Here is a 10,490-nt window from a genome sequence, read left to right on the forward strand (position 1 = left end):
AGCTCGAGCTAGTCAATAAAACTCCTTTGCCTTTTTGCAGCCTCAGTGACTCTGTCTTTCTGTTCCTGGGGCCGAGCCGGCTGTAACATTTTGGGGGCTCGTCCGGGATTCCAAAACCCCCGGAACAGAATCTGGATCCGAGGAGGAGTTGAAGCGCTGAAAATCCGTACGGTGTAGGTAACTGGGCCCTGGGAAGTGACCGGCAGAAGACTTAGGCGGACGCGCTGGTGGGTCACCGGTCGGGAGTGACAGGAGACGTCTGTCACCCCCCCAGTTGGTTCCGCTTCTCTTTTGTTTTTCCAAACGGTGGGAGGCACTCCCGAGGGGGGGGGATAAGTCTGGGGCCACTGGGCGGAAACGAAACCAAGTGGAGCCGTTTGACGAGGAATCCAAATGGTAGCCGGCTAAAATCTCTGTTGTTTGTTGCTTCTTTGTTTGTCTTTTGTTTTCCAACCAGCGGGAGGCACCCCGAGAGGGGATAAGTCCGGGGCCACTTGGCGGAAGGCACTTTCCAAGAGCAGGAGGCACCCCAAGGGGTTAAGTCCAGGGCCGCTCGGTGGAAATTCTGCTTCTATTTGTCTGAGTTTTAGATGGTTAGCACAGGACCGGTCTAGTATTGTCTGTTTGTGCCTTTGTGGATTTCTTTTGAGTGATATTGGCCAATTTGTGAGAGAAAGACCAAGAAACGAGTCCGGACTCTTAGGTCAGGCGTGTGATTGGAATCAATGCTTACTGTGTGAGTGTCTGTAAGTGCAACTAATGGTGAATGAGATTTGTGGGTGAGTCTGCTGAGCCGAGGTGCTGCTGAGTGGAGCAGCCCAACAGCTTCTCCTTTTTCTAGGGCCCTCGCAATCTCTGGATTTACAAGCTCCTGGTTACAGATTGTTCTTTGGGGGCTCCCTTCCCTGTTGGCACTACTGCTTGGTATTGGCTTGTACGCTGTGACCCCTCAATCTTGGGGACCTCTAAAGAAGGCTGCCTTCACACTTCTCTACTGGCTCTTCGTGGGGCTCCTTGTGTGGCTGCAAACTGCCCCCCCTTTCTAGTGGCTTTGTGTCATGCGGCGTCTTTTAAATGTTTTCATTCCCCCTTTGTAACTAATAACCCTTTTTCTCCTCACATGACTCAGGAGGACGGGGCGTCCTCTGAGGCCCCACCGTGGAAAGAAATAAAACTAAAACAGGATCTGATCAAGGTCAAGACCTGCTACCCATTTTGTGCAAGAAACCAGAAAAACCAGTGGGCAACAAGAGCGGGCAGCAGGAACTTGCCGGTGACGCCAGAGCAGCTGGTGGCACCAAAGCAGACCAACTAACCGTGTCTGTTTCCTTGCAGGAGTGCTGCGCAGATATGGGACAGACACCATCGACTCCCCTGTCCATTTTTGTGGGCCATTTTAAGGATGTTAGGGAAAGGGCGCACAGCCTTTCCCTAAAAGTAAAGAAAAAGAAATTCATCACCCTGTGCGAGGCGGGGTGGCCGACCTTTGGGATGGGATGGCCACGGGAAGGGGCATTTGATGCTGAGCTTATTGAAAAAATAAAAGGGGTAGTCTTTGGTCATCACGGCCATCCGGACCAAGCCCCCTATATTATAGTCTGGCAGGACTTGGTCCAGGATCCGCCACCTTGGCTAAAGACCCTCCTGCCAGCATCGAGGAAGAAGACACAAGCCCTAGTTACCAAAAAGGTGAAGAAAAGTGGGGTGCAGGACCCTCAGCCCACAGGATCACCTGTGCTGTCGGACTCTAATCTATATCCAGATTTAATAGACCTAGAGTGGCATACACCCCCACCTTACAATCCTAGAGTGGCCCAGGCGGCTCCTGCGGCTCCCACGGCCTCCCAGGGGAGGACAGGACCTCCGATGGGGGGGCCGGCGTATGTCACTAGACAACGGACAGGACAAACTCCAGATCTTGAACCAGTGAGGGCGCTTCCCTTGAGGGCCGTGGGACCCCCGGGAGTGGATGGGGAGCAGGCACATCAGTACTGGCCCTTCTCCACCAGTGATCTTTATAATTGGAAATCTCAAAATGCAAATTTTTCTGGTAATCCAAGAGATCTAATTAACCTTTTAGATTCTGTCCTTTTTACTCATCAGCCCACATGGGACGACTGCCAACAGTTGCTTAAGGTTCTCTTTACCACGGAGGAGAGGGAGCGAATCCAGGGAGAGGCATGAAAGTTAGTCCCTGGAGAGGACGGCAGGCCTACTGTCAACCCTCGGGTCATCGACCAGACCTTTCCCCTTGAACGGCCGCCATGGGACTACAATGAGGCTGAAGGTAGGGAGCGTCTCCGGGTCTACCGCCAGACTCTGATGGCCGGTCTCCGGGCAGCAGCACGGAAGCCGACCAATTTGGCTAAGGTAGGGGATGTTCCGCAGGGGCCCGAGGAGAGTCCGGCGGCTTATCTAGAGAGGATTATGGAGGCTTTCAGACAGTACACTCCCATAGATCCTACTGCAGAAGAGAGCAAGGCGGCAGTAATGATGGCTTTTGTTAACCAGGCAGCCCCTGACATTAGGCGTAAGGTGCAGAAAATAGAGAGGTTAGGTGAAAAAACTCTGAGAGACCTGCTGGAAGTGGCAGAAAAAGTTTATAACAATAGGGAGACGCCGGAAGAGAAGTTGGAAAGAATGAGACAGGAAGATACGAAGTTCCAGGCGGGTGAGGCACATAAGGCAAATAAGGAGATGGCCAAGATCCTACTTGCAGCCATGGAAGGGGGTCAGTTTAGGGGCAAACGGCCGAAAACGACCTTGGAGGGAGAGGCTAGGCAAGGATCAGTGTGCACACTGCAAGGAACAGGGACACTGGGCTAGAGAATGTCTCAAGAAAAAGGGGGGGGCCCAGGAAGGAGAGCATCGCCTAAGAGAGTCTTACTAGCGGGGCGAGAAGAAGATAGTAAATAGGGCAGCGCAGACCTCTCCCACTATAATCATGACTTTGCCTATGTCGCTTTTCAGCTCTATCAGTTTTTGCTTCGGGCCTTTTCTTCTGTTGTCAGGTGCATACACATCAGGGTTGTCACGTCTTCTTGGAGAATCAACCCCTTTATCGTTATGTTATGTCCCTCAATAATGAGAATGGTAAGGTCTGCGCTCCTGCTTCGGACGCGGGAGAGCCAGGGTGGAGATTGTCATCACTGGCAGCCTAGGACGTGCCAGGCTGTGTGCTCAACATCTGCACGGTCTCATCTGGTCATCTCGGAAGCCTCTGAGTAGCTGTTACCATCACCACAATCCACAGATGTGAAAACTGAGGCTTAGAGAGATTACAAAGTTGGTTATAAAATTGTAAGTTAGTGAGTGGCAGAGCTGATATTTGAACCAAGGTCACTCTGACTCCAGAGCCTGAGCTCTTTCGCCACACTGTGCCTCCCCTTAGGTATAGGGTAGGGCTGAAATTAGGGGTCCTCAACTCCTCTGAGATCCCAGCTCTGCTAAAATGGACGGGCCTTACCTGTCCAGCAAGGAGAGTGAGATGCTGGTTGGGTGGCTGGTGCATTCCCCCAGGACCACCATGGGCAGTTGGGTCTGGGCATCAGTTTCAACTTTGACTCCACTCAGGAGGTCCAAGGAGGCCATTAGGCTGACAACCCGGCCAACGAAGAGTCTGCAGGGAGCGAGACAAACAGAGAGCAGAGTCTAGAAGGCCCTGCATGTGCCCCACTTGGGTTCCTCTACCTGCGTGGACATTTTCCAGAATGGTCCAGGTCATGTCAACATAGTCCACGTTCTTTATGGGATTATACGTATACTAGAGGCTTCTTGTCCTGGCCACGTGGGTTTAGTTCATATGAAATTTTTATACAGCATTATATTAATAATTAAAATAATACTAGTTGAGCCATATTCTTGGGGTCACCCATTCCTCTGCAGCCTCGCTGGCCCCAGCTCAGTGACGGTGGAACTTTGCCACACCCTGTCAAGGACCCCCTTCTGCAGAAGCTCAGGAGGACCTCCAAGTCTGGCCCATACTAGGCTAATTCTACCAACATGGGGAGAAGCCATGCCCCCTTCTTCCTAAGGGTTCCCTGCCCCCAGGAGCGTGTGTGGAACTCTGGGACGAGCGCACACGTGTGCTGTCCAGAAAGCATCCAGCCGTTGTTAATATACTGAGAACACAGTGCATGGCCGGATACTTTCTGGACAGCCCTTGTATGTACTTACACATATGTGTGTGCATGTTCACATACACAGACATATTACATGCAGGCCAGACCAAGACAGCACAAGCCAGACTCGTGAAGAAAGCAGACACATTTCCCTGCCTGCAACGCGGAGAACTTCCCAGTGCTCCCCACGAAGGCACTCTCTACCCAAAGCTGGATTTGGGTCTCCACAGATCACCTGGGTACGCCTCTGTCCATAAAGACTTTAGATACAATCACCTGGCAACGCCCACAGAAGAATGAAGCCAGTACTAAGGAAATGAGAAAATAAATATCATTTGCGTACCTGGATCCAGCAATACCTGAAGCCTCATACACCCCTGGAGTTTTCATTTCGAATAAAATCCACCCCCCAGCCTGCCCCTTCCTTTTTTTCTCCCACCTAAGCCAGTGTGAGCTGGATTCCTGCCTCTCAAACTCACAACTGTCCTTCTTGGGCATTTGTGGACTCACAGTGGCCTCCTCCTTTTTGATGGCATCTCGTGGTCACACAACCCCCTCGACACATCGCAGATGTCCAGGAGGGAGGGCCTGTCAGTTCATCCTTGCTGGGAAGTCTGAGAGCTGTGGCCCGAGAGGGAGGACTCACACAGGCTGCATGGAGACCTTGAAGCCCACTTATTTTCCTCCTTTCATTGCGTAGGTTTTAGTTTTGCTGGAATTTTCTACTCTGGTCAATAGCCTTTAAAAAAAAGATTAAACAAAATGACCTAGGAAGCTTGTTTAAATACAGATGCCCAGGTCCGCTGGATAACCTCAGTTGGCGGCTCTGGGCTGGGGCACCCAGGTTGCCAGGAGTGGCCCACCAGGTGGGAACGACCGGACCAGGTGACGCCAAGGTGCCTTTCAGCCGTGAGCTCTGACCCCCAGCCCGAGACCCAGAGCCTCAGCTCAGCCTAGACACGACCCTCATAACCCTACAGCTCATGTGCAGAGACTTTACAGTGCAGCCCGCAGACTACTGACAATGACAGTGGCCACTTAGTTGGCACCAACTGTGTACCAGGTGCTTTTCCTATTTCGTCAGGTTTCATCTCCTCAGCAAACTCCCAGGGGGTGGTACTGCCCCCATTTTTCAGATGAGAAGGGTGAGGTTGAGAAGGGGAGGACGACTTGCTGCTCGAGGCCCCGCAGACAGAAAAGGGCAGAGCTGAGACGTGAGAGCCGGGCCTCTGCCGGGAGTAGGGCGGCTGTTTCAGCATGTGACCTCCTGGGGGCAGCAGCGAGTCGCATTCTTCTCCTGCCCCCAGGGCCTGGGACCCAGTAGGTGCAGACAGATGCCTGGCAGCTGCTCTGTGTCTGCCACTGGCCTTCACACTGTAGGAACATTGTCCCCTCTGTCCTCATGCCACTCTGTGAGGCAGGTTTGGACAGCCCCATTTTCCAGTTGAGGAAATTGAGGTTCGGAGAGGCAGGTGGCTTGCCCAGGCCTGGCGAGGACAAGAACTGGTCATCTGGGCCCTCAGGGAAGCCCGTCCACCCACGTCAAGCTGAGACCAGGTGGCAGAACAGGAAAGTTTTGGGCTTGAATATCCTGTTTCTCCCTCAGCCGCTGCCGTTTCCGTTGGTTGCAAGGCCTGCCGTCGCGTGGGGCCTGTGTCAACAGGAACAGCGCAGGAAACACACATGGCGCCCGCTTGGCCTGGGGCTGGGGAGGCCTGGCAGAGAGCTCCCCTCTCTGCTCGCCCACCTGCGCCCAGCGAGGGCCTGGGGGCCTGTCCTCAATATGACACGACCAGGGCAGAGGGTGGGACAGGACCAGTGGCCCTGGGAGCTCCTTTTCCGCATGCTGACCATGGCGCCACCATCAGAGCACAGAGCAGGGTGGCAGCAGGGAGATGGTGGCAGTTGGACCCCAGGAGCTTGGCCCATCAGAGCCCTGCTGTGGCCTTGCTTGTGGCCTTGGGCAGTCACCAGACCCCCTTCCCTGGCTGCTGGCACCAAGTTCCACAAATAGCTGAGGCACCTCTTCCCTGGTTTTGGGGCACAGAGCTGAGGGCTGTGCTGAAATCTTATGAAGAGAGTTTCTCCCACCCCCAGGGGACTTGATGTGGTGACCTGAGACCTGGCATTGCCCCAGGCCTCAGTTGCCTCATCTGTGAAATGGGCCTGATGGCAGGATCCTCATCCTTGGATCTCCGTGGCATGAGGGAAGGACAAGAGCCTGGGACATCAAAGGGGCAGTGAGAGGGCTCTGAGGGTGGTGGCCGGAGCCCGCCCTGGGCTTGGGCAGGCCTGGGTTTGGATCCCTGCTCCCTGCTGGTTGCTGCTGGCGTGGCCTGGGCCAGAGGCTTCACGCCTCTCAGCCTCAGTTCTCAGTCTGTGAAATGGGCCTGATGGCAGTTCTTACCTCCCAGGGTGCTGTCAGGGTGAAGTGGGATGAGCACGTAAAAGGCTTGGCACGTGGTGGGCCCTCCACGCATGGTAGTGACAACAACAGTGACGATGATGATTACTACACATCCAGGCAGTCCCTGGCTTAGGATGGTGGCACTTAGGATTTTTCATCTTTGCTGTGGGCTTACTGGGATATAACCCCATATGAGGAGCATCGTATAATATTAATATTCCATAATATTTATAAAGGGTCCTTGTGGTGGGTGGGAGAATGGTTCCCTCAGATGCCACCTAGGTGCAGGCTGGCTGATCTGTGTCACTCCGGAAAGAGAAGGGGTGGCAGCTCCTCCCGTGTGTCCCTCCTCCTCCTCCTTCCCCTCCTCCCTCCCCATGGTACATGAAGTCTCCTCACATGGAAGATGTTTGTATCTTAGGGACAAAGGCCCCGGCCATGAGGGTCGTGAGATGAATTTCTCATTGAAAATCTCCATTGAGGCATTAAGGATTAGCTGTCCCAGGCCTAGGACATCCTACCCCCAGCGTGACTGCCAATCCCTAGCCGTCGCAGCTTCCTGGTCCCACTTTAAGCTTCCCGGTGGTATCTTTTTCCAAACACCCCCCCAGCACCCTGGCTCCCAAGGGCCTATGAGGTCATCAGCCTGCTGAGACCAGAGAGGGCGAGCCGCAGGGTGACGCTGCACAGGACGGCGTGCTGGGACAGGCTCAGGGCTTCTGGTGGAGCCTCCGAGGCTCTGCCCGGCTCCCACCCCTTCTCCACATGACCACAAGCACACGGATGGGCACCCCACCCGACCCACCAAATGCCACTTCTTAATTTTGCTATTAAAAAGCAAAGGCTTGTCACCATTTTGCTTCTGAAGTCAGGCAGGTGTGGATCATTCATCCAATTTCTCACAGGCCCTAGTTTCTCACTCTCGAACTGCCCACTCGGGAATTCTTGGCAAATAAGCAAGATCAAGGCGACAATATGTGTTCAGACATTACCGTCGTTCTCATGATGGCTAAATGTAACAATTTATAGTGTCATAGTCTGAAGGCCTTTAATCAAACTTTTAGCAATTTCAACCTTGCCGTTTTCTTTTCTGATTTTGAAGGCAGCACGTTCTATTTTCTCAGCTTGCAAACATTTCCCTAAGCCCTGGGCTCTGCACCTGGGGCACCTATTGGGTGAAACAGGCGCCCTCTGGGTCCTGCCACTAGGAAATGGGGAGCCACTTCCTACGGACTGATGGACAGGGCGTCTCACCGTCCTGTGCACTGGGGTCTTCTTCTTCCTGTCCCATGGAATGTTCCCTGAGCACTGTACCCAAAACTCCCAGAGAGAATTTAAAGGAGGTTTCAACGGGGCTGGCTTCTCCCCTGAGCCCCTTGAAGTCTGGGTACCTTGTCTTTTTCCCCCTTGGGTCCCCTAGAGCTGGTGCAGGGTCTAGTCTACAGCAGGAGTCAATGATGTTTGCGGGAGGGAAGAGGGAAGAAAGGAAGGAGAAAGGGAGAGAGGGGAGGAGGAAAGAGAAAGAGGGAAGGAAGGAAGGAGGAAAGAAAGAGAGGAAAGGAAGGAGGGAGGGAAGAGGGAAAGGAGAGAGGGAAGGAAGACAAAGAGGAAGAGAGGGGATGTGATGGAGGGAAGGAGAGAGGGAAGGATGGAGGGAGAGAAGAAGGGAGGGAAGAAGGTCAGCCTTGTCCTACTGGTCCAGATCTCCGAGGACGAGACCACTCCAGCTCCCAGGTCCCCGTGCAGGGTCTGGTTCACCTCTCTGGCCATGACTGTCTGGCTGGGCGAGTGAACCTCTTGCATGAACGAGCTCTCTGGGTCCTTCCTGCTAAAGTGAACTTGGCCTTTCATCTAATCCATCCACCCATTCATTCATTCACTCATTGAACAAATGCAAGTTGTTTTGTACTGGGGCCAGTCATCCTTTTGAGGGCTGAACCCTCTGGGATCTCGGTGGCAGGGGCAGAGGCAAACATGCACATTGACAATTGCTTTCCACAAAGCAGGTAACATTCTGGAAAATGTTCTGTGCATTCATAGCCCCAAGCAAATGAGCAGCTGCTGTCCCTGCACAGAGCCTGGCCTGGGTGAAGGCCCTTCATAAGCACTGAATTGGGTTGAACTGAGCTCCCTGGCACTTGAAAGAGAAAATGAGATGACACCGTGGGGTAGGTGAGGACAGATAGTACAGAAGACAAACAGTGGCAGGATTCCCAAACTGGGGTAACTCTCAGCTTATTTGCCTTGCAGGGACTTTTGGTAATCAGCCAGATGTCTGTTTGAGACCTAAACCTGCTGTCTTCTAGCTGTGTGACTTTGGGCAAGTCACATTGCCTCTCTGAGCTTCCATTTCCTCATTTGCAAAATGGAAACCCATGATCTATCGTCCACCTGATGTAGCTGCTTTGAGATCTAAGCCTGGAAAGCAATTAGCCCAGTGCCTGTCACATAGTAAGTGCTCAGTAAAAATAACCCAGCAATCCAGGGACAGGATGAAGGGTCTCCATCCAGACTCTGTCACTTAGCAGCTATGTGGTTTTAGGTGAGGCATGTCAGCTCTCTGAGTATCTCCCGCTCTCTAAAGTTAGTGCTAAGCCTGGCCCACCAGTTTCCAAGTGCCCTTCTGCATCCAAGGGTCCGCCGGGGGGATGTCTGTGCCTCAGTTGTGCACAGCGGGCCAACACCGCCCCGCAGTGCCCCGGAAGCTGCCGCGGAGCCCAAGACTCCCGAGCGCCGCCCCCCGGGGGGTTCAAGACCCCAGGCTGGGAGGAAACCCCACCCTCCCTGCGGCCCCTCCTCGCAGGGAGGGGGCCACCTGCCTACTCCCCTGAGAATGCAAAAGACATTTCTAGTGAAATGCCCTCCTCCTCCCCCAGGTAAAGCCTACCTCACTCAAACGTTCATGTCTGTGATTGGAAAAGTCACGCCTGATACCAAAGATTTTCCCCAAGGACTAGTGGGGGTTGCTACACTTCCCTGGTGGCGGTGGGACTGGCTTGGGCCTGCCTGCAGGGGCTGCCCCTTCCCCACCAGAGAGAGAGGGGGGAGGAGGGAGAGAGAGAGAGGTTAGTGAGGTCAGTGAGTGCCTTCTTCTTGAACCAAAGATATGTATGGAGTGTTCTCTTGTCCTTATCGACTCGCTATTCTCCCCGCTTTTTAAGCAGCTGGATCTGAGTGATGCTTCTAGAACCTTTGGGTGTTGGGGCAGAATCCTAAAAGTAAAAAGCGTCCCCATTCCCGCTCAGCAATGAACCCCTCTCCCCACACACAGACACCGACATGCAAGCACACACATGCATACAGATGCAGGCACATGTATGCACACATGCACATGCAGATAGGCACACATGCACACACAGGCAGACACACACATGCACACATACTGGATCCCGTTCCTCTTGTGGTGTTCCTGGGCGCCGATTCTAAGAGGCTCCTTCCTCCAACTGCCCACTAAAACCTGGGCCCATAGTGCTCCGTCCCCACTCCCAAGTTACCCACCTGGATCAGGAGCTCTCCTGCCCACTGGACATATCCTCTGGGCCCAGCAGGCCCAGGCCCATGAAAACGTTTTAATTTCTTTCAATATCAGAAGTGGAGGGGAGAGAAAAAACAACTTTCAGGTGGCATAAAACTTTTATGTACCATATTAATATATTTGTCTCCATGCCAATGTGGTCTGTATATGCACTGTGTGGAAGAAGGCAATGAGGTGCATCAGGTCCAGGAGGGTCCCCCTGTGGCCCCGGCCCCATGATCTTCTTAGGGAATCCATGCGGGGTGGGTGGGGGGGGCTTGGGCCACCAGGCAGTAGCCAGTTTCCTGGGCGCCCTCTGCTGGGTGAGTCGCTGGCGGGTCCCTGGCCTCCAAGGCCCAAGGGTCAGGTGGGCGGAGCCTTCTGTTTTGTCCCCTGTTAGGAAAGCATAAGCTCCGGATACTTTTGGACATGGAACATTCTAGTTCTG

This window comes from Lemur catta, chromosome 17, assembly GCF_020740605.2.
Source record: "Lemur catta isolate mLemCat1 chromosome 17, mLemCat1.pri, whole genome shotgun sequence".
Taxonomy (NCBI): Eukaryota; Metazoa; Chordata; class Mammalia; order Primates; family Lemuridae; genus Lemur; species Lemur catta.